The sequence below is a fragment of the Narcine bancroftii genome, chromosome 4 (genome assembly GCF_036971445.1).
Source record: "Narcine bancroftii isolate sNarBan1 chromosome 4, sNarBan1.hap1, whole genome shotgun sequence".
In the NCBI taxonomy this organism is placed as follows: Eukaryota; Metazoa; Chordata; class Chondrichthyes; order Torpediniformes; family Narcinidae; genus Narcine; species Narcine bancroftii.
In genome coordinates this window covers 254,711,816-254,738,858 of record NC_091472.1, presented here as the reverse complement: position 1 = coordinate 254,738,858, position 27,043 = coordinate 254,711,816, and the positions used below count along the sequence as shown (strand labels likewise).

General features: G+C 43.5%; 1 protein-coding gene and 1 long non-coding RNA gene across 5 annotated transcripts in view; both read right to left on the bottom strand.

The window, feature by feature from the left end:
* The window catches only part of adcy5 (adenylate cyclase 5), a 390,458-nt gene that overhangs the window by 326,797 nt on the left and 36,618 nt on the right, over positions 1–27,043 (bottom strand). The window lies entirely within an intron of this gene.
* The window catches only part of LOC138761879 (uncharacterized), a 170,533-nt gene that overhangs the window by 128,940 nt on the left and 14,550 nt on the right, over positions 1–27,043 (bottom strand). Inside the window, exon 5 of the long non-coding RNA XR_011356558.1 lies at positions 23,925–24,130. This is a non-coding gene — a long non-coding RNA (uncharacterized lncRNA). The remainder of the gene's footprint in view (positions 1–23,924; positions 24,131–27,043) is intronic.

Here is a 27,043-nt window from a genome sequence, read left to right as displayed (position 1 = left end):
TCTAATGACGCTAGCGCTCTGGGCGGGGGGGGTGGGACACAATACCTCATTTGGGGGGCAATGCCCGCAAATGCCCCCCCCCCTTGGCGCCGGCCTGTATCAAAGTGCCCATTTAAACTAATCCTACATTTTATTCAAGTGTCCAATCTGTTCAGAGGATTTCCACCAGCAAACTTTACATCCTTGAGTGAAAAATAAATGATGAAAGTAGCATAGTGGGTCACTGAGGAGAGTTGCTGGCTCACATCACCTACGGTCCAAGTTCAGTCCTGACCTCAGATGTCGTCTGCAGTGCGGTGCAGAGGAGGTTCACCAGGTTGATTCTGGAGATGAAGGGGTTAGCCTATGAGGAGAGATTGATTCATCTGGCGCTGAACACAGCTGTAATTTAGAAGAAATGGGTATCTTATAAAAAGTATAAAATTATGAAAAGCTTAGTAAGGTGGAGGGAGGTAGGTAAGATGGTTTCAATGGGGAGATGGGGGGGGGTGGGGGAAGGGGACTAGAATTACGAGACTCAGGGTGGTAGATTTATATACATGTCCTGTAAACTTTGGCAGGTACGGAGATGAGGAGGAACTGCTTTTTCCAGAGGTCAGTGAATCTGTGGAATTTGCTGCCCAGTGACCTCAGTAAATGTATTTGACAAGGGTGGATCAATTTTGAGGGAATTAAGGATTATGGGGAAAAGACAGATCAGCCATGATCACACTGAATGTCGGAGCAGGCTCAAAGGACCAAATGGCTCCTATTTCTTACCTTCTTATGTCTGTGTGGAGTTAGCATGTTCTCTCAGTGGCAATGTGGGTTCCCTTTGAGTGCTCTGGTTTCCTCCCACGTCATGGGGGGGGGGGGGGGTGGTGTCAAATTGAGTTACCGACTGTCACACATACCAGAATTCAGTGAAAAGCTTTGTCCGGCATGCGACCAGGCAAGTTAACCCATACTTGCAGGTAGTGCAATAATACATCAAAATTGCAGGGTGTCATGTTACTTTACGGCAAAAATTGCAGGGCGAAGTGAAACAAAGCATAAGATTAATTGGCTGCTGGTGGATTGGAGATTGGAAGAATTTGTGGGGATTTGATGGGAATGAAGAGAGAATATATTGTGGGATGAAAGTAGAACAAGAATAGGGTACTTGACAGTCAGTGTCCACAGTGGGCTGCTTCTGAGCAGTAACTCTCAGCGACTTCAATGTTGTGACTTCATTTAAAAAGGGCTTTCAGGACATACCAGAGAAGTTCAGGCCTGTACTTCATGCTTAACATCAGTCATGGGCAAGTTACTGGAGGAGATTCCAAGAATCAGGAATAATTTTCCTGTCTATAAATCTGCCTAAATGTTGGGAGGAGACTTGAAATAGCCCCTAGAATCCAGGCAAACTTATCAGGATCTATTTACATTTGGAAAAGCAAGGATTGATTTTGGACAGTCATCATGGCTTTGTGGGTAGGAAGGAAATTGTGTCTCATGAATTTGATGCTTTTTTTTTAAATGAGATGACCAGGAAGATTGATGAGGTAGCTTGGAAGAAGTTTTCTACTTGAACTTTAGCAAGGCCCCTGACAAGGTGCTACGTGGTTGATATGTTGGGCCAGTGGGTCAAAGGTAGAGTGGGCTGGGCAATGGGTACAAAATTGGCTTGATGACAGGAGGAAGTGTAGGGTTGTTACTCAGATCGGAGGCCTACGACCAGTGGTGTGCCGCAGGGATTGCTGTTGGGTCCATTGCTATTTGTTATCTATTAAATTGACAGATGTCAAAATAATCAGCATGATTAATAAGTTTGTGGATGATACTAAAATTGGTGAAGTGGACGGTGAAGAAGGATATCTGAGATTACAATGGGATCTAGATCAACTTGGGAAATGGGCCAAGGAATGGCAGATGAAATTTGGACAAATATGAGGTGCAGCACAAAGGCAGTTCAAACGAGGGCAGGTCTTACCCTGTGAATGGTTCAGTCCTGGGGAGTGATGTAAAGCAAAGAGGACTGGGGGTACAGGTTCATAGTTCCATTAAAGCAGCTACAGGGTGCTACAGGGTGGTGAAGGTGAAATTTGGCAGGCTTGCTTTCATAAAAACAAAAGAAATAGGAGCAGGAGTAGACCATCCAGCCCGTCGATCCTGCCCCACCATTCAATGAGATCATGGCTGATCTGATGACAGGCTCATCTCCACCTACCTGCCTTTTCCCCTTGTCTTAAATATGTTTACTGAGGTGGCCTCCACTGCTTCAATGAGCAGTGAATTCTACAGATTCATCGCCATCTGGGAAAAGCAGTTCCTACTCATCTCCCGCCCTAATTCTCTACGCTAAATCTTGAGGCCATGTCCCTAGTTCTAGTCACCTCCACCAATGGAAACATCTTATCTCTTTTTTCTTCTTTCTTTGGCTTGGCTTCGCGGACGAAGATTTATGGAGGGGTAATGTCCACGTCAGCTGCAGGCTCGTTTGTGGCTGACAAGTCCGACACGGGACAGGCAGACACGGTTGCAGCGGTTGCAGGGGAAAATTGGTTGGTTGGGGTTGGGTGTTGGGCTTTTCCTCCTTTGTCTTTTGTCAGTGAGGTGGGCTCTGCGGTCTTCTTCAAAGGAGGTTGCTGCCCGCCAAACTGTGAGGCGCCAAGATGCACGGTTTGAGGTGATATCAGCCCACTGGCGGTGGTCAATGTGGCAGGCACCAAGAGATTTCTTTAGGCAGTCCTTGTACCTCTTCTTTGGTGCACATCTGTCACGGTGGCCAGTGAAGAGCTCGCCATATAACACGATCTTGGGAAGGCGACGGTCCTCCATTCTGGAGGTGTGACCTACCCAGCGCAGTTGGATCTTCAGCAGCTTATCTACCTCTATCTTATCTTATCTATGCCTTTCATAATTTTATACAGTTCTCTAAGATCCCTTCTCATTTTTCTAAATCCCAGCAAAGAGAGTCCCAGATGGCTCAATCTATCACTATAGGCTAACCTGCTCATGTCTGGAATCAACCAGAGTTTCAGTCAGGGCATTGAGTACAGGACATCATGTTACAACTATACAAGACATTGGTGAGTCCAGACTTGCAGGATGTGCACAGTTCTGGTCACCTAGCTGAAGTAAATATATCATTAAGTAGGAAAAGTTGCAGAAAAGATACACAAGAATGTTACAAGTTCAGATTGGCTTAACTCATACAGAGAGGCTAGATAGGCTTGGGCCTTTCCATCCAAAGGGTAGGACGCTGAGAGGGGTATTTAATAGAGGCTTATAAAATGATGAGGGGCATAAATAAGTTCAATAATAATTTTTCTAGGACAGGGAAGTCTAAAACAAGAGGCCATCAATTTAAGGAGAGAGGGGAGCAGAGGTTGGTGAATACATGGAATCAGCTGCCAGAGAAGTGGTAGAAGTAGGGACAACCTTAACATTCAAAAGACAGGTACAGAGAAACCCCTGGTATCCAGCATCTATGGAGACTGGTAGATGACAGATAAGTGTATTTTCTGGTTGCTTGAGTCTTACTCTTACAATGAGTAATTGCATAAGAATAAACACTAAAAAAAACTATATTGTAGTTACACTGAACAATTTCACTTGCATGAATGTATAAACCTAAATGCATTTTACTTTATTTTCAGTCACATTTTTTTGAAAACATTTAACTGTTGCTGCATCTGCAGGTTCCTCCCCTCTATGGAGCCACCAGAAAGATGAACAATGACATTATAGATAATGACCAACTCCCAACCCCCCTCCCCCACAAGTTTCCAGATAAAGCCTGAGCAGGGTGACCCATACTAAGCAGGGATAAGAAGTCACTTTAAGAGAGTCATCCCAACAGTGAGTGCATCAACCAGCATCTTCATTCTGGGCAACGTTATTGCTGCTTCACACAACTTTATTCAAACAGCTGCTATGACCAAAGCACGACCAAGGTACTCTGCTATTTGCTCCTATCTTCAAAGATCTATTACCTCAGGGAACATTAACAATTTTAAATTGACATATTTTTACCTATTATTTTATTCCTATTTCTTTCCTATTTTTAAAATTTATTTTCATCAATTCTTTTGTTTGAATTCCGGAAACCTGGGTTTTACTGTACATGGATGCGAAAGGTTCAGAGGGTTATGAGGCCAAGTGCAGGCAAATGGGACTAGCTTTGTCAGCATGGGCAATTTGGGCCGAAGGGTCTGTTTCTGTGATGTTGAACACTATGGCTCTCTTTACCAGAGAAAATAATTCTCTGGATTTGGCCTGGCCTCTCAGGCACTCCCTGTAGAAGTGCAGCCACATTGTCTTTGGGTGTCCTACCTTCCCTGGCCTGGGCCCCCCCCATCCCCCAACACTGCATTCGAAGTCTGAGACTATTGCCTGCGCAGCCAAAAAGCCCCCAGCCTTTGACAAGGGCCACCCTCTCACGGGTACACCTCTCAGGACTGTCTCGCTGCTCTCCAATGAGAGACCTGCCCCTCTCTATCTACCCCCCTTCCCTACCCTTGTTCCAGTTGAAGTAGAGTTCTATTTTTAAGTTGGAACAGAAACCACTAAAGCGTGGCATGAGAACACAAATGGACTTTTTAAAAAAACATCATTCCTCAGGGATGATTTGGAATACAATCCAAACTACTTAACATTTCCACTCAGCCAGCCAAATTACAGCGCAGGCTCACTAACCTAGTAGCAACTCATTTATTTATCAGTCATGAGATTACAAACCTGCTTCAAATGAGAACAAGGTGTTCCCAGCTTTTTGACTATTCTGGGAGGAGTCTAATTCTATGCAGAGCAGGGTGCAACAGGCTGGAGACTGAAGATCCTCTGGAATGACTTCAATCATTCAGGGATGTTCGTACGCGGGGGAAGTATGAAGGAAAATGCTTCCCAGTCTTACAACTCCGCTCACTCAATTGAAGCGGTTTGCCGCCGTGTGTAATTAAACAGAAGTGCTGGAGAAACTCATCAAGGCACGCAGCATCCAGAAGAAGTAAAAGGTGACCAATGTTTTGAGCCTGGGCTCTTTGTGAGGGAGAAGCAATAGCAGACAGGGCCTGAATAAAATGGTGGGGGGAGGAGAGCAGGGAGGAAGGGGCAGGGGGAAGAAAACAGGTAAAAAAAAATGGTCATAGGTGGATGCAGCTGGTAGGGTAGAAGGGAAAACCTGAGAGCATGTTCTCCTCTTCCTCCCTCACTCCGCCCACCCCTGCATTTAGGCCCAGGCCTGAAACGTTGGTTACCCTTTACTTCCTATGGATGCTGCCTGACCTGCTGAATTTCTCCAGTGCGTTTGTGCATTGAACTCAACTCCAGCATTTACAGACTTTCTCATTTTACTACCATTACATGCACTGAGATACAGTCAAAAGCTTCATTTTGCATGCTCTGCATGCAATTAAACTCATACAGCAGGTAGAATAATAACAAATAAACAAATAAGGCATCGGTGTCAGGAGCAGGGTAACCCCGGTGGCACATCATTAGCGAATGGGTCCCAATTTTCTGGTTGATCTTCAATTTGAAGCCAAGCAAAAAGTCTGCACATGCCAGGGTCTAATGTAGTGCACAAAAGTGCTGGAGAAATTCAGCAGGTCACGGGAGCTGCTTGACCTGCTGAATTTCTCCACCGTTTCTCTTGTATGTCATTCCCTGGGCATTCCTTCCCTGTCACAGTGGAAGGATCCTCTCCACATCCAGCCCTCCTTGCCAACCCATGCCCACTGTGTGTGGGGGTGACTGCTGCTGGGCATCACTAGAAGGGAGCGTTGGGAGGGTGGGGTCTGCACCTGGCTGCAAGCTTTGGGTGCGTGGCTGTTGCAACCGGGGCAACAATGATGAGTCTGCTTACAGAGAGGAAGGTGAAATGTTTGAGCAGTGGTGCAAGAGCAACAATCTCTCAAATCTCAAAAATGGACAAGAGAAAGGAGATGATTGTGGACTTCAGGAGGACGAAGGACCACTCCCCACATGTCAATGGTTCCATCATAGGGAGAGTGGGGAGCACAAAGTTCTTTGCCATCTATTTATAGGACGACCTATCCTGGACACCACCCCCCCCACACCATTTGTCGGGAAGGTGCAAAAGCGTCTACATTTCCCAAGAAGGGTGAAGAGGGCAAGGCTGCCAGCCACCATCTAAACAACACTCCACAAGATCACAGTAGAGATTGTCCTGGTTGGTGTGGTCTGGCAGTTGCAAAATATCGGATTGGATGGGAGGGTGAAAGGGGCATCAGTGGTACTTGCCCTGGGGGTAACAATCAGCAGGAGAGGGAGAGGTGATAAAACAGGTAAGGACTGTAGAAGAGAGGAGGTGGCAGGAGATTCTGGCATTAGGGAAGATGGGAGGGGGAAAGGAGATGGGGAGAAGGTTCGGGAAAAAGTCAGGCGAGAGGATACTGAAGCAGGCAGGAAAGGGTTAGCAAATGGATTGGGTCACATATTTATTTCCACGCTCCATTGCTTTCCAATCCCATCTCTGCTGGTCCAAACTCCCACAGATTGTAAGAGAGTTTTCACATCCTGAATGGAATTCGCTAAAGAGCTGAAAGCTGCTGAAATGTTCAACAATTTTACATTAGGATAATCATGAATATTTATTATCCATATTTTTTGTGTTCTTATTGTCTTTTTAATTAAAGTATTTAGTATGTTGTTGTTGTTTCGTTTTGTAGTTTTTTTTCTTTACTTAGTACCTGTTCACTAAAAATTTTAGTGCATTGATACATTGTGCAATGTATATGACAGTAAACTCATGATCATTGTTGAACATATTAGTCCAAGTCTCTGAAACTTCAAAAGGCAACCAGTAAAACACAATAGATCATCGGGATCAGGGCGAGGCAACTTGGTCTTCCTAAACGTGAGGGATCTTCGAGGAGGTAGTGACCCATTGTTTTCAGGATCTGACATGATAACGTTTAGGAACCCATGACATTGAAGGGCAAGGGCAGCAGACTGAGAGAAACACCACCACAAAAGCAGCAAACACCACAACCTGCAGGCTCCACCATTTTCACATGGAAATCTACCAGTTCCTGAGCACCAGATCCTCCAACCCAGGGAAAGTTACCTAACTTACAACAGTTCAAAATGATGCCTCCCAAACACCTTGGAACATAGAATATACAACAGTACAGCAACAGGACCTATGGCCCACATATCTGCATCAAACATTGATGATATATACCCTCTGATCCCAATATAAATTTATTTAGACATAAAACATAGTAACAAGCCCTTTCTGGCCTACAAGCCCATGCACCCAATTGACCTATAAACCCCGGGACATTTTTGAAGTATGGTCATGTGGTTTCTAGATAGACACATCACCAACAAAGCTTGTCCAGCACATCTCCCTTTCCCCCTCTTACCTTAAGCATGTTATCTAATATTTTTACCCTGGGGGGGGAAAATATTCTCACTGTCTACGCTATTAATGACTTGCAGAAGTTTATAAACTTCTATCAGGTAATCCCTTAACTTCCAATGCTCCAGAAGAAATAGACCCAAGTAGTCCAACCTCTGGTGATCATTTCTGACCTCCAATCAAGGCAATATCCTAGGAGTCTCTTTAGTAACCTTTCCAAAGCCCCCATATCGTTCCTGCAATGGGGTTCCCAGAATTACACACAATGTACCAAGTTCGGCCTAACCAAAGTTTTATGTAACTGTAATATGATTTCTTTACTTTAATAATGCCCTGCACCATTCACCCACTTTAGCATACTACCTTCTCAAGGGCAGTGAGGTGTGGCCATAACTACTGGCTTTGCCAGCAATGTACAAATGCTGGAAATGAATACATTTTAAATAAAGTAATACCCCACTGCAACTGGATCCTTTACCTCCTCATCGGAAGACCGCAGTCAGTACGTCTCCTCCTCACTGATGATAAACACAGGCGCACCTCAAGGATGTGTGCTTAGTCCACTGCTCTACTCATTATACACCCATAACTGTGTGGCCAGGCACAATTCCAATGCTATCTATATATTTGCCGATGATACCACAGTTGTCGGCAAAATCACAAATGGCAATGAAGAAACGTACAGGAGGGAGATGAATCAACTCAGAGTGGCATCATGCCAACAATCTTGTGCTCAACGTAAGCAAAACCAGAATGATGATTGTGGAATTCAGGAGAAAGTCAGGGGAACACGACCCAGTCCTCATCAAGGGCTCAGTAGTAGAGGGTCAAGAACGTCTCCAAGGATGCAATCATGAAGAAGGCTCGCCAGCGGCTATGCTTTATGTAAGGCTTGAGGAGATTTGCCACGTCATCGATAACTTTTGAAAACTTCTACAGCATATTGGCTGGCCACATCACTGTCTAGTATAGAGGCACCAACTCTCAGAACAATTAAGAAAAACTCCAGAGGGTTGTTAACTCAGCCTGTGACATCATGGGCACATCTTCACTCCACTGAGGACATCTTCAAGAGGTGGTGTCTTAATCAAGTATCCTGTAGCCTCAAAGACCCCCACCACCCATGCCATGCCCTCGACACTCTGCTATCATTGGGGAAAAAGGTACAGGAGCCTAAAGATGAGCACTCAGTAGCAGAAGGATAGCTTTTTCCCCGTTCCCATCAGATTCCTGAATATTCAATGAACCAAAGACATGGTCTTACTTTTCATGTACCATTTTTGTTTTTTAAAATTTATTGTTGTAAAAGTGGTTTATATGAATGTTTGCACTATGAGGCTGCTTCAAGACATCGAATTTTGTAACTTGTTCATAACAATAAATTCTGATTCTGATCAGTGTAATCCAAAATAAAATGCCCAGCTTCACAGCAACATTCCCACGTCATCAACATTGCAACCTTTATTGCTCACGCTATTCTCTCACCAATCATCCTTGGTAATCCCTCATCGCCAAGGGATTACTAGAGCATCATTATGCAGAGCACTGGTACACCTCAGGGCTGTGAGCTCAGCCAGATCAAACTCCAACAGAGTCACCCAGTTTGCAGATGACACAACAATAGTTGGCCTCTTCACCAGCAACAACAGGTTGCACTACAGAGAAGAGGTGGAAGGTCTCGTGAAATGGTGCGAGAGCAACAAGACGAAGGATATGATCATGGACATCAGGAGGACCAGGAATGACCATGCTCCACTACACATCAACAACCCAGTGGTGAAGAGAGTGTGGAGAGTACCAAGTTCCTTGGAGTTCACTTAACTAGTGACCTATCGTAGACACTCAACATCTCCTCACTTGTCAGGAAGGCGCAACAGTGACTGCACTTCCTGAGAAGATTGAAGTGGGAAAGGCAACTAGCCACCATTATGTCAAACTTCTTCTGGAGCTATGTCAAGAGAGTCCTGCTTGGCTGCATCACAGCATGGTACGGTTGCTGCAGAGAAATGGATCAGAGGTCAATCCACAGGACCACAAGAGTGGCAGAGGGGATCACTGGAGTCTCCCTCTCCTCCATCGATGTGATCTACTGGGCGTGGTAAATCATTGAAAATTCCTTCCACACTGCACACCCCATCCTTCAGTTGCTCCAGTTGGGGAAGAGGTACATAGAATCAGAGCCACCACTACCAGGATGAGGAACCGCTTCTTCCCACATGCAGCAAGATTAGCAAAGGATTACTTATGGTGGTATGCAAGTGGAAAGAAAAAGTTTGAAAACCATTGTTTTAATTGTACCAAATTGACTCATTAAGTGCACGGTTTCACAACTCCAAACCAAATGGACCAATAACAAATTTTTCTCAAGCAAAATATTTCAGTAACAATTGGGTCTAGAGCAGAGACTCAACCTTTTTTTTCCACCCCACTCACATACCACATTAAGTAATCCTTACTCATCACAGAGCACCTATAGGGAATACTTAAAAGTGGTATATGAGTGGAAAGAAAAAGTTTGAAAACCACTGCTCTAAATTTTTTCTGCCCATGCATTAGGTAAAAAGGTCTTAGAACATCGAACATTACAGGTCAGTATAGGCCCTTTGGCCCACAACATTGTACCGACCCATATACACTACTGAGCAATCTAAACCTTCCCTACCTCCCACCCACAACCTTCTATTTTTCTGACATCCATGTGCCTGTTTAAGAGTCTTTTGAATGCCCCTATTGTACCAGCCTCCACCATTACCCCTAGCAATGGAATCCAGGCACTCTCTACTCTGTGTAATAAACTTACCACTCAATGTTCCTCCCCTCGGCTCATACAAATGTCCGCTGGTGTTTGGTCCTGTCTCTCCAAGAAAAAGGCACTGGCTGTCACCCTTTCTATCATAATCTTGTAGACCTCTATTAATTGTCTCATCCTCCTTCATCCCAAACCTTGCATGGTTTTATAAACATTGAAATGATTTTCCACATTCTCTTACCACTGAGAAGAAAGTCATTTGGCCCATCAAAATGATGCTAGCTCTCAGAGCTACCATATTAATCCTATTCCCCACAAAATTCCCTTTCACCTCTTCTCCATTTTCCATCAGCTTCCCCGTGACTATATCACTATGGCCAGAACTGAGCACAATGGTCTGTGCAGTAAAGTGAGTATTGGAACGTCTGAAATAGACACTCAAAAAACATTCAAGAACTCCGACAGCTTCAAGAGCCAGCGGTGCTAGCTGTAGAAGCTATTCTACCAGAGCAGCCAACTGCCTACACTAAAGAACAGGTCCTGTGCAGAGTAGAAGACCACAGGCTTCTGTTACCTACCCTTAGGAGAGAGAAAAAGGGTGACCCAGGAACAGGCAGACCATGATCTGAGGCAACGTAGTCCAATTCCACTCACCATCTTCAGATATTTGTCACTCTTCATCTTTTGACTCAACCCTAATGCTCAGGAGAATGGGTAGAGGGTGAGGTTTGATGATAGTTGACTTTATTTGTTGTCCATAAGTTCAATTTAATTTAGAGATACAGCCTGGTAACAGCCCCTTCTGACCCACAAGCTTGCGCCGCCACTATACACACGTTTGACCAATTAACCTACTTACTTTGTAGTCTTAGAAATGTGGGAGGAAATGAGCACCAGGATGAAACCCATGCAGACATGGGGAGAATATACAAACTCCTTACAGAGAGCGTCATATTTGAACCAGTGTCGCTGGTGCTGCAATGGCATTATGCTATCCTTACTGCATTTGTAAGTGCGGGAGAGATAGCTCGTAAAAATGTGTGGAGTGTTTAAGGAGGAGGCCACTCCAACAGCTTTGACTACCTTTGCCTTCCTGAAAGAATGCGATACAGTAAGGGCTGCCATCTCTCCATGAAAGCTTAAACCCAAGATCTCTCTCTACTAAATGCTAACTAACCCAAGGTGTTATTTCAGTGTTCTCTGCACTATTTCTTCTTCACCTACATGAAGTAGTAACTCATTTCTCTACCCACATATGCTGCCTGACTTAATGAGTGCTTCCAGCTTCATTTTTATTTCAGATTTTCAGCATCTGCAATTCCTCAGCCAATTTTCTGGTTATACATAGAACATTACAGTACAGTAGAGATCCTTTAGCCATTGATGTTGTGCTGACCTATATATTCCTACCAAAAAAAAAATTAAACCCTTCCTATGCCATAATCCTCTATTTTTCTTTCATCCATGTCCCTGTTTAAGAGTCTCTTAAATGTCCATGGCAATACATTCCAAGCATCCACAACTCTGTGTTTAAAAAAAATCTTACCCCTGACGTCTCCCCTAAACTTTCCTCCCTTCACTTTATACAGATGTCCCCTGGTGTTTGCTATTTCTGTCCTGGAAAAAAGGCACTGGCTGTCCACTTTATTTATGTCTCTCAGAATCTTGTAAGCCTCTAAAAGGTCTCCTCTCATCCTTCGCTCCAAGAAGAAAAGACCCAACTCTATTAATCTTGCCTTATAAGACTTATTTTCCAATCCAGGTAACATCCTGGTAAATCTCCTCTGCACCCTCTCTATAGCTTCCACATTCTTCCTATAATGAGGTGATCAGAACTGAATGCAATATTGTAAGTGTGGTCTCAGCAGAGGAATGTAAAGTTGCAACATGATTCTTGTACTCAATCCCCCTATTAATGAAGCCCAGCATCCCATCAGCCTTCTTAACTATCCAATCAATATGCGCAGCAACCTCAAGAGATATATGGATTTGGACCCCAATGTCCCCCATTCCTCCACACTGCTAAGTATCTGACCATTGACCCTATACTCAGCCACTCACATTTATCCAAATTGATCTCCATATGCAACTTTTCCACCCAAATCTTCATCCTCTTGTACCTACGTCAACATTCAGCACTATCCACAATTCCTCCAACCTTCTGATCATCCACAAACTTACTGATCCATTCTTCCATTTCTTCATCTAGGTCATTTATTTAAAAATCACATTGTTGTTTGTGGGAGCTTTCTGTGCACAAACTATCTGCTACATTTCCTGTGAGGCATTAGTAAAACACACGTCAAAAGGATTATCTTAGATTTGAACAGCTCTGAAGTCAAGAGCATCTTCACAAATATTTCTTTTCTTTTTTATTTTCAAGGTCAACAGGAGATAGGCAATTAAGTGAAGCCGCACATATGATTCCCACATGTTGACAATGAACTAAACAAATTGTCTGGTTAACACTGATGAAAAACTGTTAGTCAGTGAAACACTAAAGCTCTTGACCTTCACAGACCCTCTATTCAGAATGTACTAACTCCCTCACAGTGTGACTGTTTGAGCAGGGGTGAAGATACTAACAACAACAACAAAAAAAAAAAAACAGCTTTTCCATTATCCAATATCTTTTGGGTAATTTCAATTAAAACTTTCAGGCGAGATACAAACTGTAATGGCTTTCCATACATGAATAAAAATCGTCCTCACTGCCTCTCAGGTTACTTCAACCTGACTGTTGAACCTCTTGTTTCAAGGACAGTCTCTTTCCAACAGCTCCCAGGGACTTGAACCTCCCCTTAATCAGGGACTGCTCTGACACCACAAAAGGACTGCTGCATTATTGCAGTCACTTTTTGTTTTGCATTAGAATAACTATGAATATTTACTGGGGCCTCTATTGATGACATACACTGGGAGCATTGCTTAAATAGGGCTCAAAGAATTATTGAGGGCCCTTCCCATCCAGCACACAGTATATCTGACCCACTGCCATCAAGGAGGTGGTTCAGTATGATCAAAATCAGGACTACCAGGCTGGGAAAAAGCTTCTTTCCTGCAGGCTGAGAGATTGATTGATTATACACACACACAAATATATACATAAATACATTCATATATATTTATTTAATATATATATTTTAATATATGTGATTATAGTGTGTGTGTGTGTGTGTGTGTGTGTGTGTGTGTGTGTGTGTGTGTGTGTGTGTGTGTGTGTGTGTGTGTGTGTGCGCGCAAAAATGCTATTTCATCAGGGTGTATATGTACAGTCAGATAATAATAACTGCGGTGGTACACCACCGGCCTGTACCTGTAGGAGTGTAAGGGGACAGGACAACACCTGACCGGCTCTCAGTCAGTCGGCCTGAATGGATCAAGCACCACCCGGTCGGGTGTCAATCACCCTCCGGGATATAAGCCTGCGCCAGCCTCCCGAGGTCTCACTCAGAGTTGCTGCAGCCACAGCCAGCCTGGCTGTGTGGAAGCCTTTGTGGATTAATGCCTGTTGTACAGTCTTTTTTATCTTTGTGTGTGTCTGATTCTGGCTAACAGTGCACCACAGTAACCTTGAGCTACCTTTTGCATTTATTGTCTCTTTTTAAACACAATTTTTATTGTAGATGGTGTTTTTTTTATATATATATATAAACAAAGTTTCTGTTCAGCTGCAGCAAGAATTTTGGTGCATTTGTTCATTATGCAATGTGTATGGCAGTAAACTCGAAACCAAAACACAGATTACTGGGAAATATTCAGCAAGAAGTCATTAAGATGGAAAGAGTGCATGAAAATGTTACAGGAACTGTAATTATGAGAGGCTAGATAGGCTGGAACTTTTCTCTCTGGAGTGCAGGAGGCTATGTCGGCGGTGGTGGGGGGTTGGGGAGAGGAATCTTATAGATGTGGGGCACAGATAAAGTAAATAGTCATGATCTTTTCTCAGGGTAGGGGATACAGATTTAAGGTGAGAGGGGAAAGATTTAAAAGGCACCTTTTTCTCATTAAGAGGGTGGTAGGGATATGGAACGATGTGCTCAAGTGGTAGAGGTGGGTATAATTGTACCAAATTTAGATAGGTACATGGATAGGAAAGGCTTAGAGGGCAGACAAATGGGACGACTTCAGGTAAACAATTGGTCAGCAGGAATAAGATGGGCTGAAGGATCTCTAACTTTTTTTTTACATTTCAGAGAGAAAACATGGTAACGGGCCCTTTCAGCCCACGAGCCCCCATGCTGCCCAATTTCACCCAAATGACATACAATCAGGTATGTGTTTTGAAGGGTGAGAGGAAACCAGAGCACCTGGAGGGACAAGCGCAGACACAGGGAGAACTCCTTGCAAACAACGCAGGATTCGAACCCTGGTCGCTGCTGCTGTAATTGCTTGGTGCTAACCACTACACGAACCGTGCCCCCCCCCCCCACCTTTCTGTGCTATTTCATCAGGGTGAAATAACTGACTCCAAGTCAGAACCTTTCACCGTGTCGAAGGCCTACTATCAAATGGGTGTACAGGTCTTCAAATTTGAATGAAGAAAAGAACAATGAATCAGCAGGAACATTCCAGAAGGCTCACAAGAGAACCCAATTTCATAACTAGTGTCATTTTCTAATTTCCTACATGCTTTTTGTTCCATTTTGGTATTTTTTTGGGCATCTGGGCAAGGCCAGCAATTATTGTCCATCCTTATTGACCCTAATAAAGTGCAGGGAGCATGGAAGTATTTTACGAGCTTTTTGCCCGATCATCTTTCATGTTCTACACCCTCTCTACTCCTCCATCCCTCCACTCTACTGACCAATTCTACTCTCTTAAATGTTGTTTTCACTCTGGCAATCCTACACAGTAACTGCAGTTCTGGATCTTACTTGCTGCACTCTGTATGAGCTGTCTAACTGGCTTGTTTGCAAAACGACTTCCATCACTGCATCCTGCGTATATGCAACAATAATCTTGAAACTGAGCTACAAACCACTGGGGTCCACCTAGAGAAAGGGGGCACAGGACAGTGAGTTCCAGAACTCAGATCCATGAGGGATTACCATGGACCAGTGATATAGAACATGATAATAGAGTGCAGTGCAGGCCCTTCAGCCCATGATGTTATGCCAACTTATGTAAACCTACTCCACAACAATCTAATCCTTCCCTATCTCACGTTCATAACCCTCTCATTTTCTTGCATATAGGTGCCCATTGAAGACTTTTGAATGTCACCATTGTACCAGCCTCCACCACCATCCCTGGCAATGCATTTCAGGCACCCAACACTCAATATCTTATGTCTCCCCTGAACTTTTCTCCACTCACTTTCAACAGGTGTCTTTGGTATTTGCTATTGTTGCCTCAGGAGAAGGTGCTGGCTGCCCATCCTATCTAATGCTCATAAACTTGTAACTTCTATTAATTCATCTCTCGCCCTTCATTCCTTCAAGCTCTGTCAACCTTGGTTCATGTGACGTGTTCTTCAATCTCTCTCTAAAGCATCTACATTCCTCCTGGAATAAAGTGACTAGAACTGAACACAATGCTCCAACTGTGTCCAACCAGAGTTTTATAGAGCTGCAACATTACCTCACAGCTCTTGAACTCAATTCTCTAACTTATGAAAGCAAACACACCATAAGCCTTCTTAACTAACCAATAACTTGCTCGCCGACCTTAAGGAATCCATGGATCTGGACCTGAAAATCTCCCTGCTCTTCTACTTGTTACGAGTCCTGCCATTAGCCATGTATTCTGTATGTCATGATTGTACATATGATAGATTCAGCTCACGAGGCTGACTGCTCATCTCATGGGTCCATGATTGTATTAGACCGGTCATGTCTATGAAATCGTACAGCAGTAAAGGAGACCATTGATGTGTGTGTTGCTTCTTCCTCTTTCTCCTCTTTATAGTTCCCAATGCCCCCTCTGGAGTTACTTTCTCTCCAAGTAATATTTCCAATTCTGTATTGAATCTGTTTCCACTGCCCTTTCAGGCAGCTAATCTCAAGCTCACAACAAGCGTCTGTGGTTGGAAAAGCCCTAGCTCTGTCAACCCTGCTTCACAAGAAACATAAAGATGTGTTCTATTCTAAGGTAGAACAGTGAGTGGCTTGGAGGGGATCAGCTGTGCACTTTGTAGGTGCATTACCCATGCACACACCCAGTGGAGGAAATGACTGCTACCTGGAGCTGGGTGTGGCATCAAACATGCCAGGTACGCTTTCGAGACAGCACTGAGCTCCTTCAGTGATGCCGGAGCTCCAACCATCCCACCATTCCATCACACCTCTGACTTGTAGACCATGAAAGGCCTCAGGAAGTCAGGAGGTGAGCCATTCATCTGCCTTAGATCCGTCCTTCCAACTACCATATTTACAAAGCTATGGGATACAGACCAAATCCAGGTGATTAGCACAACACTATTACATTGCCAGCAACACGGGTTTGAATCCCACGCTGTCAGTAAGGAGTTTGCATGTTCTCCCCGAGTCAGTTTCCTCCAGGAGCTCCATTTTCCTCCCACCTTTCAAAACTTACAGGGTGGTAGGTTAATTGGGCAGGAAGGGCTTGTTACCGGACCAAAATTTAAATATTAACTTGAGTAGGCATGGATAGGTTTGCTAAAGGGCTTGTTTGCCTGCAGTAAAACTCTTATGACTCCATTTTGTAGCTAACTGTCATATCCAAACTATTTAATGTTTCCATGCTCTATACAGCTATGGCTAGGAATTTAATTTCCACATCCGCTGTGGTGCGAATTGAACTCATGTCTCTGGATCATTAGTCCAGGCTCTGGATCACTTGTCTGGTAACTTGGCAACAGTGCCCCCACCACTCTGTGTTGTAAACTTCCTGTGATTCTATTCTTGGGCTGTGGGATATAAAAGCATCCAAAATAATTAGATAAGACGGGCAAATGAGACCTTCAAGAAAAGGAGCAAGAGAATAGAAAGAAATAATCAAGGCACCAATCTAACACTGAGCCAAGACATTTTATTGCTTCCGTGTATTACTAAGCGAAGGTGTGGTCACCTGCCAGTCTGTAAACACAGGAAGACAAACTATAAATACATGGGGAATGTCTGGGAACATACAAGAGAAATACACGTCAAAAGGTCTTAAGGGCGGCTTTGGAAAGGACTCTTCATTTTGTGTTTGTTGATGAGTTTCTCATTCCCTCTCCAGAAACGCTTCCAATGTAGAACTTGGAGGACTTCAACAAGCCATTCAGCCAAGCAGAGCGGGATGTTAATCTCCTCCAACTCTTAAGACACATGCCAACCTCTGGACACTTAATTGCCCACAAACCTAATTGCACTGCTGCCGTGCCTTCAGCTGCCAAAATATTGAGCTTTTCAAGTTCCTCCTTCATCCTCTATCATCTTCTCTTACACTGTAGATGCAGCACAGAACCAAACAGCCCTGCCAGTTTCTAGCCCTCTTGAGCCTCGTCCTGACTTGCATCTAAATCTCTCTACATTTACCTTTCTCTTTCACAAGTTCGTCCTTCAAATGCACCTCAAGAACATCAGAAATAGGAGCAGTGGTTGGCCACCTGACCCATCGAGCCTGGTCCGCAATTCAATAAAATCATGGATGATCTGCCTCTTCTCCATGACCCCTAACTTCCCCCATGCAAAAATCGATCTAAATCTCTTAAATATAATGAATAAGGCAGCTTCCACTGCTTCCTTGGGCAGAGAATTCCAGTTCCACTACTCTCAGAGAAAACCAGTTCCTCCTCATCTCCTATCACAGATTTATTCCCCAACCCCTCCCCCCCATCATTGTTACACCCCCTAGCCTTGGTCTCACCTCAAGTCAAGTTTATTCTCATCCAATTGCACAAGTACAACCCAATAAAACCGTGTCCTCCTGTCCTCTGACACACAACCAGACATAACACACATAGACTAATAATACAGGACAAGTGTTCATCTATACGCATAAATAAATATTGTTTTATGAATATGAGAGTCTCGGAGTCACCTACCAAATGGAAGCAACTTTCTTGCCTCTATCTTATCTATCCTTTACATAGTCTTATATTTTTCTACAAGATCCCTCTCATTCTTCTGAATTTCTTTTTTTGAAAATTTTATTTATCATTTGTATCAATACAAAGTATAAATTCAATAATACAGTAACTTAATAAGCCACACAAAATTATTGTAGCATTGCGAGCTCCATACTCATTCCCCAAGTAGAAACATTTTCTCAGCACCCACCCTTATTAAAACCCAACAGAAATGTGAAGACTTCCACAAGATCACTCCGCAGAATAGACCCAAGTCGGTCCCCACTTTTCTAATATTTGCACACCCTCACATCTTATGGATTCTCCCTGCAAATACTCTCCACACTCTTTTGAAACCAGTTCCCTGATCAACTTTTTGTTCAGGCTCCTCCAAATGTTTCTCAGTACAAGGTTAGTTAAATAATACTCCTGCAATGAACCATGGGATATTTGGCTCAGTTAGAGGTACTATATAAATAGTCATTGTTATTGTTGGCATTCCTTTTTATTTATAAAACCTCCAAAGTCTTCTCATTTACAGCAAATCCCATTACTTCTCATCCAACTTGCCCTTAAAGACACTTGTATCGTTCACGTTTGACACATTCCCAGTGATCACGACATCCAAATTCTAACAGCTCTCTTAAAGAAGTTTCTTCTCAATTATCATTTGGAATTATCAGAGATTGTCCAAAATTTCTAACAAAACAATGAGCATAAAAAATTCTATCTTGGAGCTCAAGGCAGTTCATCCCCACATGTTCTCAAGGAAAATTGGAGATGAACAAGTAAATGCTGGCTCAGCCTATGAAGCCCATGTCCCTTGAGTGAATTCAAAAACGTTTACGTGCTCTGAGCCTTAGCATGCTGCCAGAAGACCATTCATCTCCTTTATAACATCCGTCTCCAAACTTGGAAATATACCACATTGAGAGGTATGGTATAGAGGGATATGCACCAAATTCAGGCAAACAACATTGTTGGTGAAGGGTTCTGGCCCAAAACATTGACCATTCTTTTTGTCCCAGTTCTTCCAGTTTGTAGCTTAAAGAGAAACTTGGTCAGCATCGGCAAGTTGGGCTTAAGGAAATGTCTCTGCACTGTAAAACTCAAATCTCATCACCAGTCCTTTATGGTGGCTGGGTCGAAATCGTGACAGCACTGTGGGAGAATGTCAGTGGAAAGACCATAGTGGCTCACCACATCTTCTCAAGGACAATTCTCATCTTGTATTTTTAAGTTCACTGCCTTGAGCAGCCCATGACTGGTAATGCCCTTTAATTTAAAATATTCCTCTTTCCAGCTCCCTTTGACATCACATTTCTTCCTAAAGACATAGGAGCAGTAATAGACTATTTAGCCCATCAAGTCTGCCCCACCATTCAATCATGAGGTGATCCATTTCCCCACTCAGCCCCACTACCCAGCCTTCTCCCCAAAACCTTTCATGCCCTGGCTAATCAAGAACCTATCAATCTCTGCCTTAAATACACCCAATGACTTGGCCTCCACAACAACCTGGGCAACAAATACCACACACTCTCCAAAATAAACTTGTCCACATCTCTGTTCAATCCTGAAGTTGTGCCCTCTTGTCCTAGTCTCTCCCACCATGGGAAACCACCTTTCTACATCTACTCTATCCATGCCTTTCAACATTTGAAATGTTTCAATTAGATCCCCCCACCTCATTCTCCCAAATTTTAATGAGTACAGGCCAAAAGCTGTCAGACATTCCTCATACGATAACCCATTCATTCTCAGAATCATCCTTGTTAACCTCCTCTGAACCCTCCCTAATGTCAAAAAATCCTTTCTTTAATGAGGAGTCCAAAACATCACAATACTGAGGTATCAACAATGCCTTATAAAGTCTCAACATCACATCCCTGCTCTCATATTCCATTCCTTTATGGTTTTCAATTTTTTTCTTGCCACTCGCATACCACTTTAAGTAATCTCTATGCCATAGGTGCTCTGTGATTAATAAGGGATAACTTAAGGTGGTATGTGAACAGAAAGAAAAAGTTTGAAAACCACTGTTCTAATTGTACCTAATTGACTCGTAATGTGCATGGTTTCATAATTCCAAAGGAAATGGGCCAACGACAATTTTTCTCAAGCAAAATACTTCAGTAACATTTTGGTCTAGAGCAGTGGTTCTCAACCATTTTTTTTCCCCCACTCATATACCACTTTAAGTGATCCCTTACTAATCACAGAGCACCGATGGCATAGGGATTACTTAAGGTGGTAGGTGAGAAGAAAGAAAATGTTTGAAAACCACTGCTCTCAATGAATTGCATTTGCCTTCTAAAGCACAGAATCAGCCTACAAGTTTACCTTCAGGGTATTGTGGAAGAGGACTCCCAAGGCCCTTTTGCATTTGAGAATTTTCAATTTTCTTTCACCATGAATGAATAGCCCCCAGATCATAATCCTTACCATATACCCATCCCCTATCCCCCACCGAAGTCCAAGTCTCAAGGTCCTAATTCTGCTTGGCTGACGTCCTGATCTTCACACCTTTCAGAAATACTAAAGGCCCAGGCCTATACCTTGTCATTTCCCTTCACTCTGATAGAAAAGCAAAGGAAAGGCACCAAACCTACAAAAGCCTAGACACTGTTTACAGGAAATACCCAGCTGCATCAGTAAAGGACTGAGGGCATTGGAGGACTGTGTAAAATGGTTCAGCGCAGAAGGAGGCTTTCAGCTCATCGTAAATGTTCCTCTTCTCCTTCGGAGCAATATTCTAGTTCCACAATCCTCCTGAGCAGTGTAAACTTTTCTCCATTATATGCTTATCCAATTCCCTCTTGAGAGCTGCAATCAAAACTGCCTCCACTACATCAACAAGCAGAAGGTTTCACATTCCAAAGTCTATCTGTAAAGAGTGTGTCCTCACTCTTCAACATCAATGCTCCCCGGATAAAATATTTTAATCTAATGAATATTATTTTTATATAATGTAGAAGGTGGCCATTTGGTCCATCAAGTGGACAATGTTGTGGAACCAAGTGCACAGGTGCATAGTTTCCTTCAAGTTGCAACTAAACTGAACAAGGGGGTGAAGGTGTTTGGTATGCTGGCCTTCATTGTGCAGGCACTGAGTACAAATTTGGGGCCTCGTGATTCAGTTGAACGAGGCATTAATGAGACTACACTTCGAGTGCTGTGTGCAGTTCTGGTCACCCAGCTCTGAGAGGAACACCATTAAATTGGAAGGGGAGCACAAGAGATTCAGCAGGATGTAGCAGGGCTAGTGCGCTTGAGCTATAGGGAGAGGCTGGGTCATTATTCCCTGAGGGGTGACTTAATAGATACGTATAAAATCATGAGGGGCACGGATAAAGTGAATGCTCACAGTATTTTGTATCCCCCAGGGTAGATGGTCCTTGAATTTGAGCGCTAAGAGAGGGGATAGATTCTAGACAGATCTATGGTGGTCTATATCTGGAATATGCTGCCATAGGAAACAGAAGAAGCAGGCATAATTTCAAACTTCAAAAGACATTTGGACAAACTTGTGGTTAGGAAGACTTCAGAATGATATAGACCAAATGCAGGCAAATGGGACTACCCCACCCAATCCCAACTTGGTCGGCGTGGATGAGTTATTCCACGCTGTTCACTCCAAGACTACCACAAAGCTGAACACCTCCCCACCCCCCCCAACATCTCCCTCCCCCCATCAACGTGATCAACTGAGATAGCTGTTTGAAGAGGGCACACAAAATCATTGAGGACCCCTTCTCCCCTGCACACAGAACATCTTTCAACTGCTCCCGACGGGGAAGAGATACAGCAGTATCAGCACCAAGGTAAGGAACAGTTTCTTTCCTCAGGCAGTCAGATTGCTGAACGCCCAAAGGAGCTGCTCACACTGAACATCCGACGCTCTCATTTGTACAAAACAATATTTATTTATTGTAGAGCTCGTCGAAAGACTTGTTGATCCAAACCAAGGCTTTTATTAGCAAAAGACAGGAGCTCTTCACAGGTGGCCGACCAGTCCGACCTGGCTAGGGACACAACCCTTTAAGGCCCAGACAGTAGGCGTGGCTAAAGCTCTCAGCCAATCGCTGTAAGCACAGTCTAGATACTGTAACTATATACACTATATACATTGGTGATAGATCTGTACTATCACATTTATATAGATATAATACTTGTCCTGCGTGTGTATTATTTCTCTGTATGCGTGTTATGTCTGGTTGTGTGTCTGTGTGTTTTTGTACTGAGGACAGGAGAACACTGTTTCGTCAGGTTGTACTTGAACAATCAGATGACCATAAACTTGACGACACTCATTTCTCCGTAACTTTCTTTTCCTCACCTTCCTAACCCACCCCTACCCTCAGTTCATATGCCACCTGAGTATGCCAGGCATAATTGAAAGGGGTAACCTAGTAGCCAACACATCCTTGGGATGAAAATGAAAAGCAGAGCACCCGGGAGGAAAAAAACTAGTGGTTACAGGGTGAACGAGCAAAAACTCACACAGAGCAGTAGGGGACAGGATCAAAATTATTGATGCACAACTGCTCCACCTACATGTTACCCTCTAATAAATAGGATTTGGAATGCATTGCTCTTATAGAGCGGGGCAGTCAGAGTGCATGACTGGGAGCATTGCTCAAATCAGGCACACAGAATTATTGAGGAGCCCATCCATCCATCACACTGTATTTTTGTCCCACTACCATCAGGAAGGAGGTGGAGAAGCATCAAAATCAGGATTGCCAGGCTGGGGAATAGCTTCTTCTTGGAGGCTGTGAGATTGACGAACAGTATCCTACAACTGAGTAAATGATCCCAAAATCAAGTCAAGTTTACTGTCATCTGATTGTACAAGTACAACCTGTCAAAATAGTGTTCTCCGGTCCTTGGGGAAACGCATCTAGACACACAACCAGACATAACAAACATAAAGAAAAATAATACATAAGCAGGACAAGTAATATATCTATAAATATAAATAAATATTGTTTGGTACAAATGAAGAAGCTGTTCCTCAGCCTGGTGGTGCTGGCTCTGATGCTCCTGTATCCCTTCCCCAATGAGAGCAGCTGAAAGATGCTGTGATTTTGCTCACCCTCTTCAGACAACAATCCCAGCAGATTATGTCGATGGAGGGGAGGGAGACTCCAGTGATCCTCTGCCACTCTTATGGTTCTATGGATTGACCTCCAATCCACAGGACCATAATAATATATAATGTATCCATATATAATATGCGATTGTCTGGTCTGTATGTGCATGCATTGTGGTCAGGTTGTATATGCAAAGTCGGAGGATCTTAAACTTGGAACTTGAAGTTTGGTATAAACCACCCATTCTCAACCGTATTTTTTGGCTGTGGCCCACTTAGGACCCTGGTCAAAGTTTATGGGGCCCCTTCCCAGTGAAGCAGTCGAGTTTAGTTGGTTTCTTCCGAACTTCTCTCCCACCAACTACACAAAACACATTTTGTGATTTCAGTCCGTAGGCACCCTTTAAATGCACTGTGGCCCCCATTGAGAATGGCTGGTGCAAGTTGTGATGATACAGTTTTAAAACTCTGACAAAACAAGATTCTAAGTTAAAAATAAAGAAATCTAAAAAAACGCAGCAAGATTTGTCTCACAATCACAGTGATTAGGGCCTAGTGTATACAATGAGCTCAGTCATTAGGATTTTGTTCCACATGAGAAGATATCCTTATCTTAACAATCATAGATCAAAAACTGATGCATTCTGATGTAGGCTAACAACCATGCAACATATTCAAGCATCCATTGAAAAACAAATATGAAGAGTAAACTCACTGTGACAAAGCTTTTTCAGCTGTTGGCTAATAGCTGGCTCTGCATCAAAGGCTGCACAATGAGTTTTATAATGACCCTACTCCAGCACCACGTCTCCAAAGACCTGAAGTGGAAAATATCTGCAACTTGCATTTGTGTCACAACTTCAATGTCACAGAGCGACCCAGCACACATCTCACGAGGTCACCGACCCAACTTGGGGAGAGCTGGTCAAAAGAAAAGATAAAGGTTTTAAGGGAGGTGCTGAGAGGGAATTCCCAACTTTAGGCCCAAGATAGCTGCTCATGACAGAAACTGGGGGAAGTATAATAAACCTAAAATGAGTTTTTTTTCTCCAGCGTGAAAACTGTGGACCTCGTTGCCACAGACGGCTGCAGAGGCCGTCATTGGGTAGATTTAAACCAGAGGTCGATAGCTTCTTGATTAGTACATGTATCAAATGTTATGGGGAGAAGGCAGGGTTGAGAGGAACAAATATATCAACTGTGATTTAAATGTACAGCAAGGTAGAAGTTGATTCGGGCCACTCAATTACACACAAATAAACCTACAACCTCTACGTTTTGAAGGGTGGGAGGAAACTGAAGCACCCAGAAGAAATCCATACAGACACTGGGAGAATGTACAAACTCCTTAGACAGCACGGGATCCAAACCCCAGTCCCGATTGCTGGCACTGGAAGAGTGTCACGCTAACCATTACACTAACAGCAGCAGAGCACTGGATGGGATGAATAGCTTGATTCTGTTCCTAAATTTGTTGGAAAGAGGTCTTCAACGTTTATTTCACCCCATCAGAGAAACTGCCTTTGTTTCATCTACTGCCCTATCCTATCTTCTCTGCTACCTAAAGTACCGAAGGGTTCAGACCTGAAGTGTTGAGTTTCCTTTCTCATGGATCCTGCATTTTGTTTTCTCTCCAATGTCGTCAAGCTTCTGGAAGTTACAAAGATGGAGAGCTTTGAGGTACTGCTCTGAAGGGAAAACATGGATGAGGATGTTCACAAGGTTGACTCCAGGAATGAAAGGATTATCTTTTGAGGAATGTTTGGTGGCTCTTGGCCTGCACTATTTGGAATTTAGGAGAATGATTTCATTGTCCATGCCTTTCAACATTTGAAATGTTTCAAAGTTGATATGGAAAGGTTGTTTCCCGTGGTGAGAGTCTAGAATAAGACGGCAGAACCTCATGAATGGACGGCGTCCACTTAAAACAGAGATGCGGAGGAATTTCTTTAGCCAGACAGTAGTGAACCTGTGGAATTTGTTGCCACAGCCAATTGTGGCAGCCAAGTGTTTGGGTGCATTTAAGGCAGAGATTGATAGGTTCTTGATTAGCCAGGGCATCAAGGGTTATGGGGCAAAGGCCAGGCAGTGGGGCTGAGTGGGAAAAAGGATCAGCCCATTTATTAAATAGTGAGGAAGAATCTATGGGCTGAATAGCCTGTTTCTGCACCTATGTCTTATGGCCTTCTACAACAAGGCCTGGTGCATGCTAGGATTGGGGTGTTTGGCTAGACTCGCTTAGAGAATAAATGTTCAAAGAGTAGCCATGAAAGTCATGCTCTTCCAAAAGAATACATTCATTGTCCATCCCTTTCAACAGATTAATTCATTTAGTACTAAACCAAAGGATGATTTTTGCACAGAAAAGTTACAAGGGCCTCAGGGGAGCAAGGTGGTGGAGGGTATGAACTACATCGTTAAACAGATGATGTGCAAAGTACAATGTGTACTTATCAAAATCAGTTCCAAGGCAATTAATTTTGGACTTCAACGCAGAGAAGCTTTGTGTATCCATGCACCAATCCCAAAGAGTCAGAAAGATGACTGGACTACCTCGCCCAGGCTTTAACATCTGGCAAAAGGAATTCAAGAATGCTTGGGCTACTGGGCTTCCCCAATTCGTGACCATTACCGACAACTACCAGAGTCCAGAACACTGAAATCGCTGCCATGCGGAAAGATTAAAGTACAAAGGAATAGAGGGACTGGATAAGGGCATTCGGCCCCTCAAGTTCAGTTAAGAAGCTCAATGGGATATTGGGCTTCATTAATGGGGGAATGAGTTCAAGAGTCAAGAGGTCATGTTACAACTCTACAAATCTTTGGTGAGACCACTATGTTCAGTTCTGATCACCTCATTATAGGAAGGATGTGGAAGTTATGGAGAAGGTGCAGAGGAGATTTATCAGGATTTTAGCTTGATTGGAAAATAAGTCTTATGAGGCAAGGTTAATAGAGCTGGAACTTTTCTCTTTGGCATGAAGAAGGACAAGAGGAGACTTAATAGCGATTTACAAGATTCTGAGAGGCAGAGACAGGGTGGACAGGCAGAACCTTTTTCCCAGGCCAGGAATAGCAAACATCAGAGGACATATGAACAAAGTGAAGGGAGGGAAGTTTAGGGGAGACATCAGGGGTACATTTATTTATTTTACACAGAGGGTTGTAGGTGCCTGGAATGCCTTGCCAGGGGTGGCGGTGGAGGCTGGAACATTAGGGTCATTTAAGAGACTCAGACAGGCACGTTGGATGTAAGAAAAACAGAGGGTTACGAGATAGGGAGGGTTTAGTACTTTTCTTTGTAGGAATAAATGGGTCAGTGCAACATCGATGGTTGAAGGGCCTGTACTGTGCTGTGTTCCAAGCTTATTCTGTATTGTCAGAGGGAAGTGGTTCGACCTTCACATTTTTGTTAGTGGGTCATTACTTGTGATTCATGAATTTTGCTCTCCATTTGTCAGCAAAACACTAAATGCCACCCAGATTGTACTGGAGGCAGTACCTGGGGCCAGTTCATCTTCCGCTGCTTCATCCACGATCTTCCTTCTATCATAGGATTATAAGTGGGCATGTTTGCCAAGATTCAATTACACTCACAACTCCTCAAAGTGGCACAGCAGACAGTGGAGAAAGCAGTCTCAGGTTGCACCAGGATCCGAGATGAACTGGGAAAGCAGGCAAAGGGATAGTAGAAAGGAACTTAACTCAGTCAAGTGCACAGCAACACATTTCTGAAAATTAAACCAAGCCAGGGTATACACTTTGAATGGAAGGGCCCCAGGGAGTGTTACTGAACAAAGGACCTGGGAAGACAAGTACAAAGTTCCCCAAGAC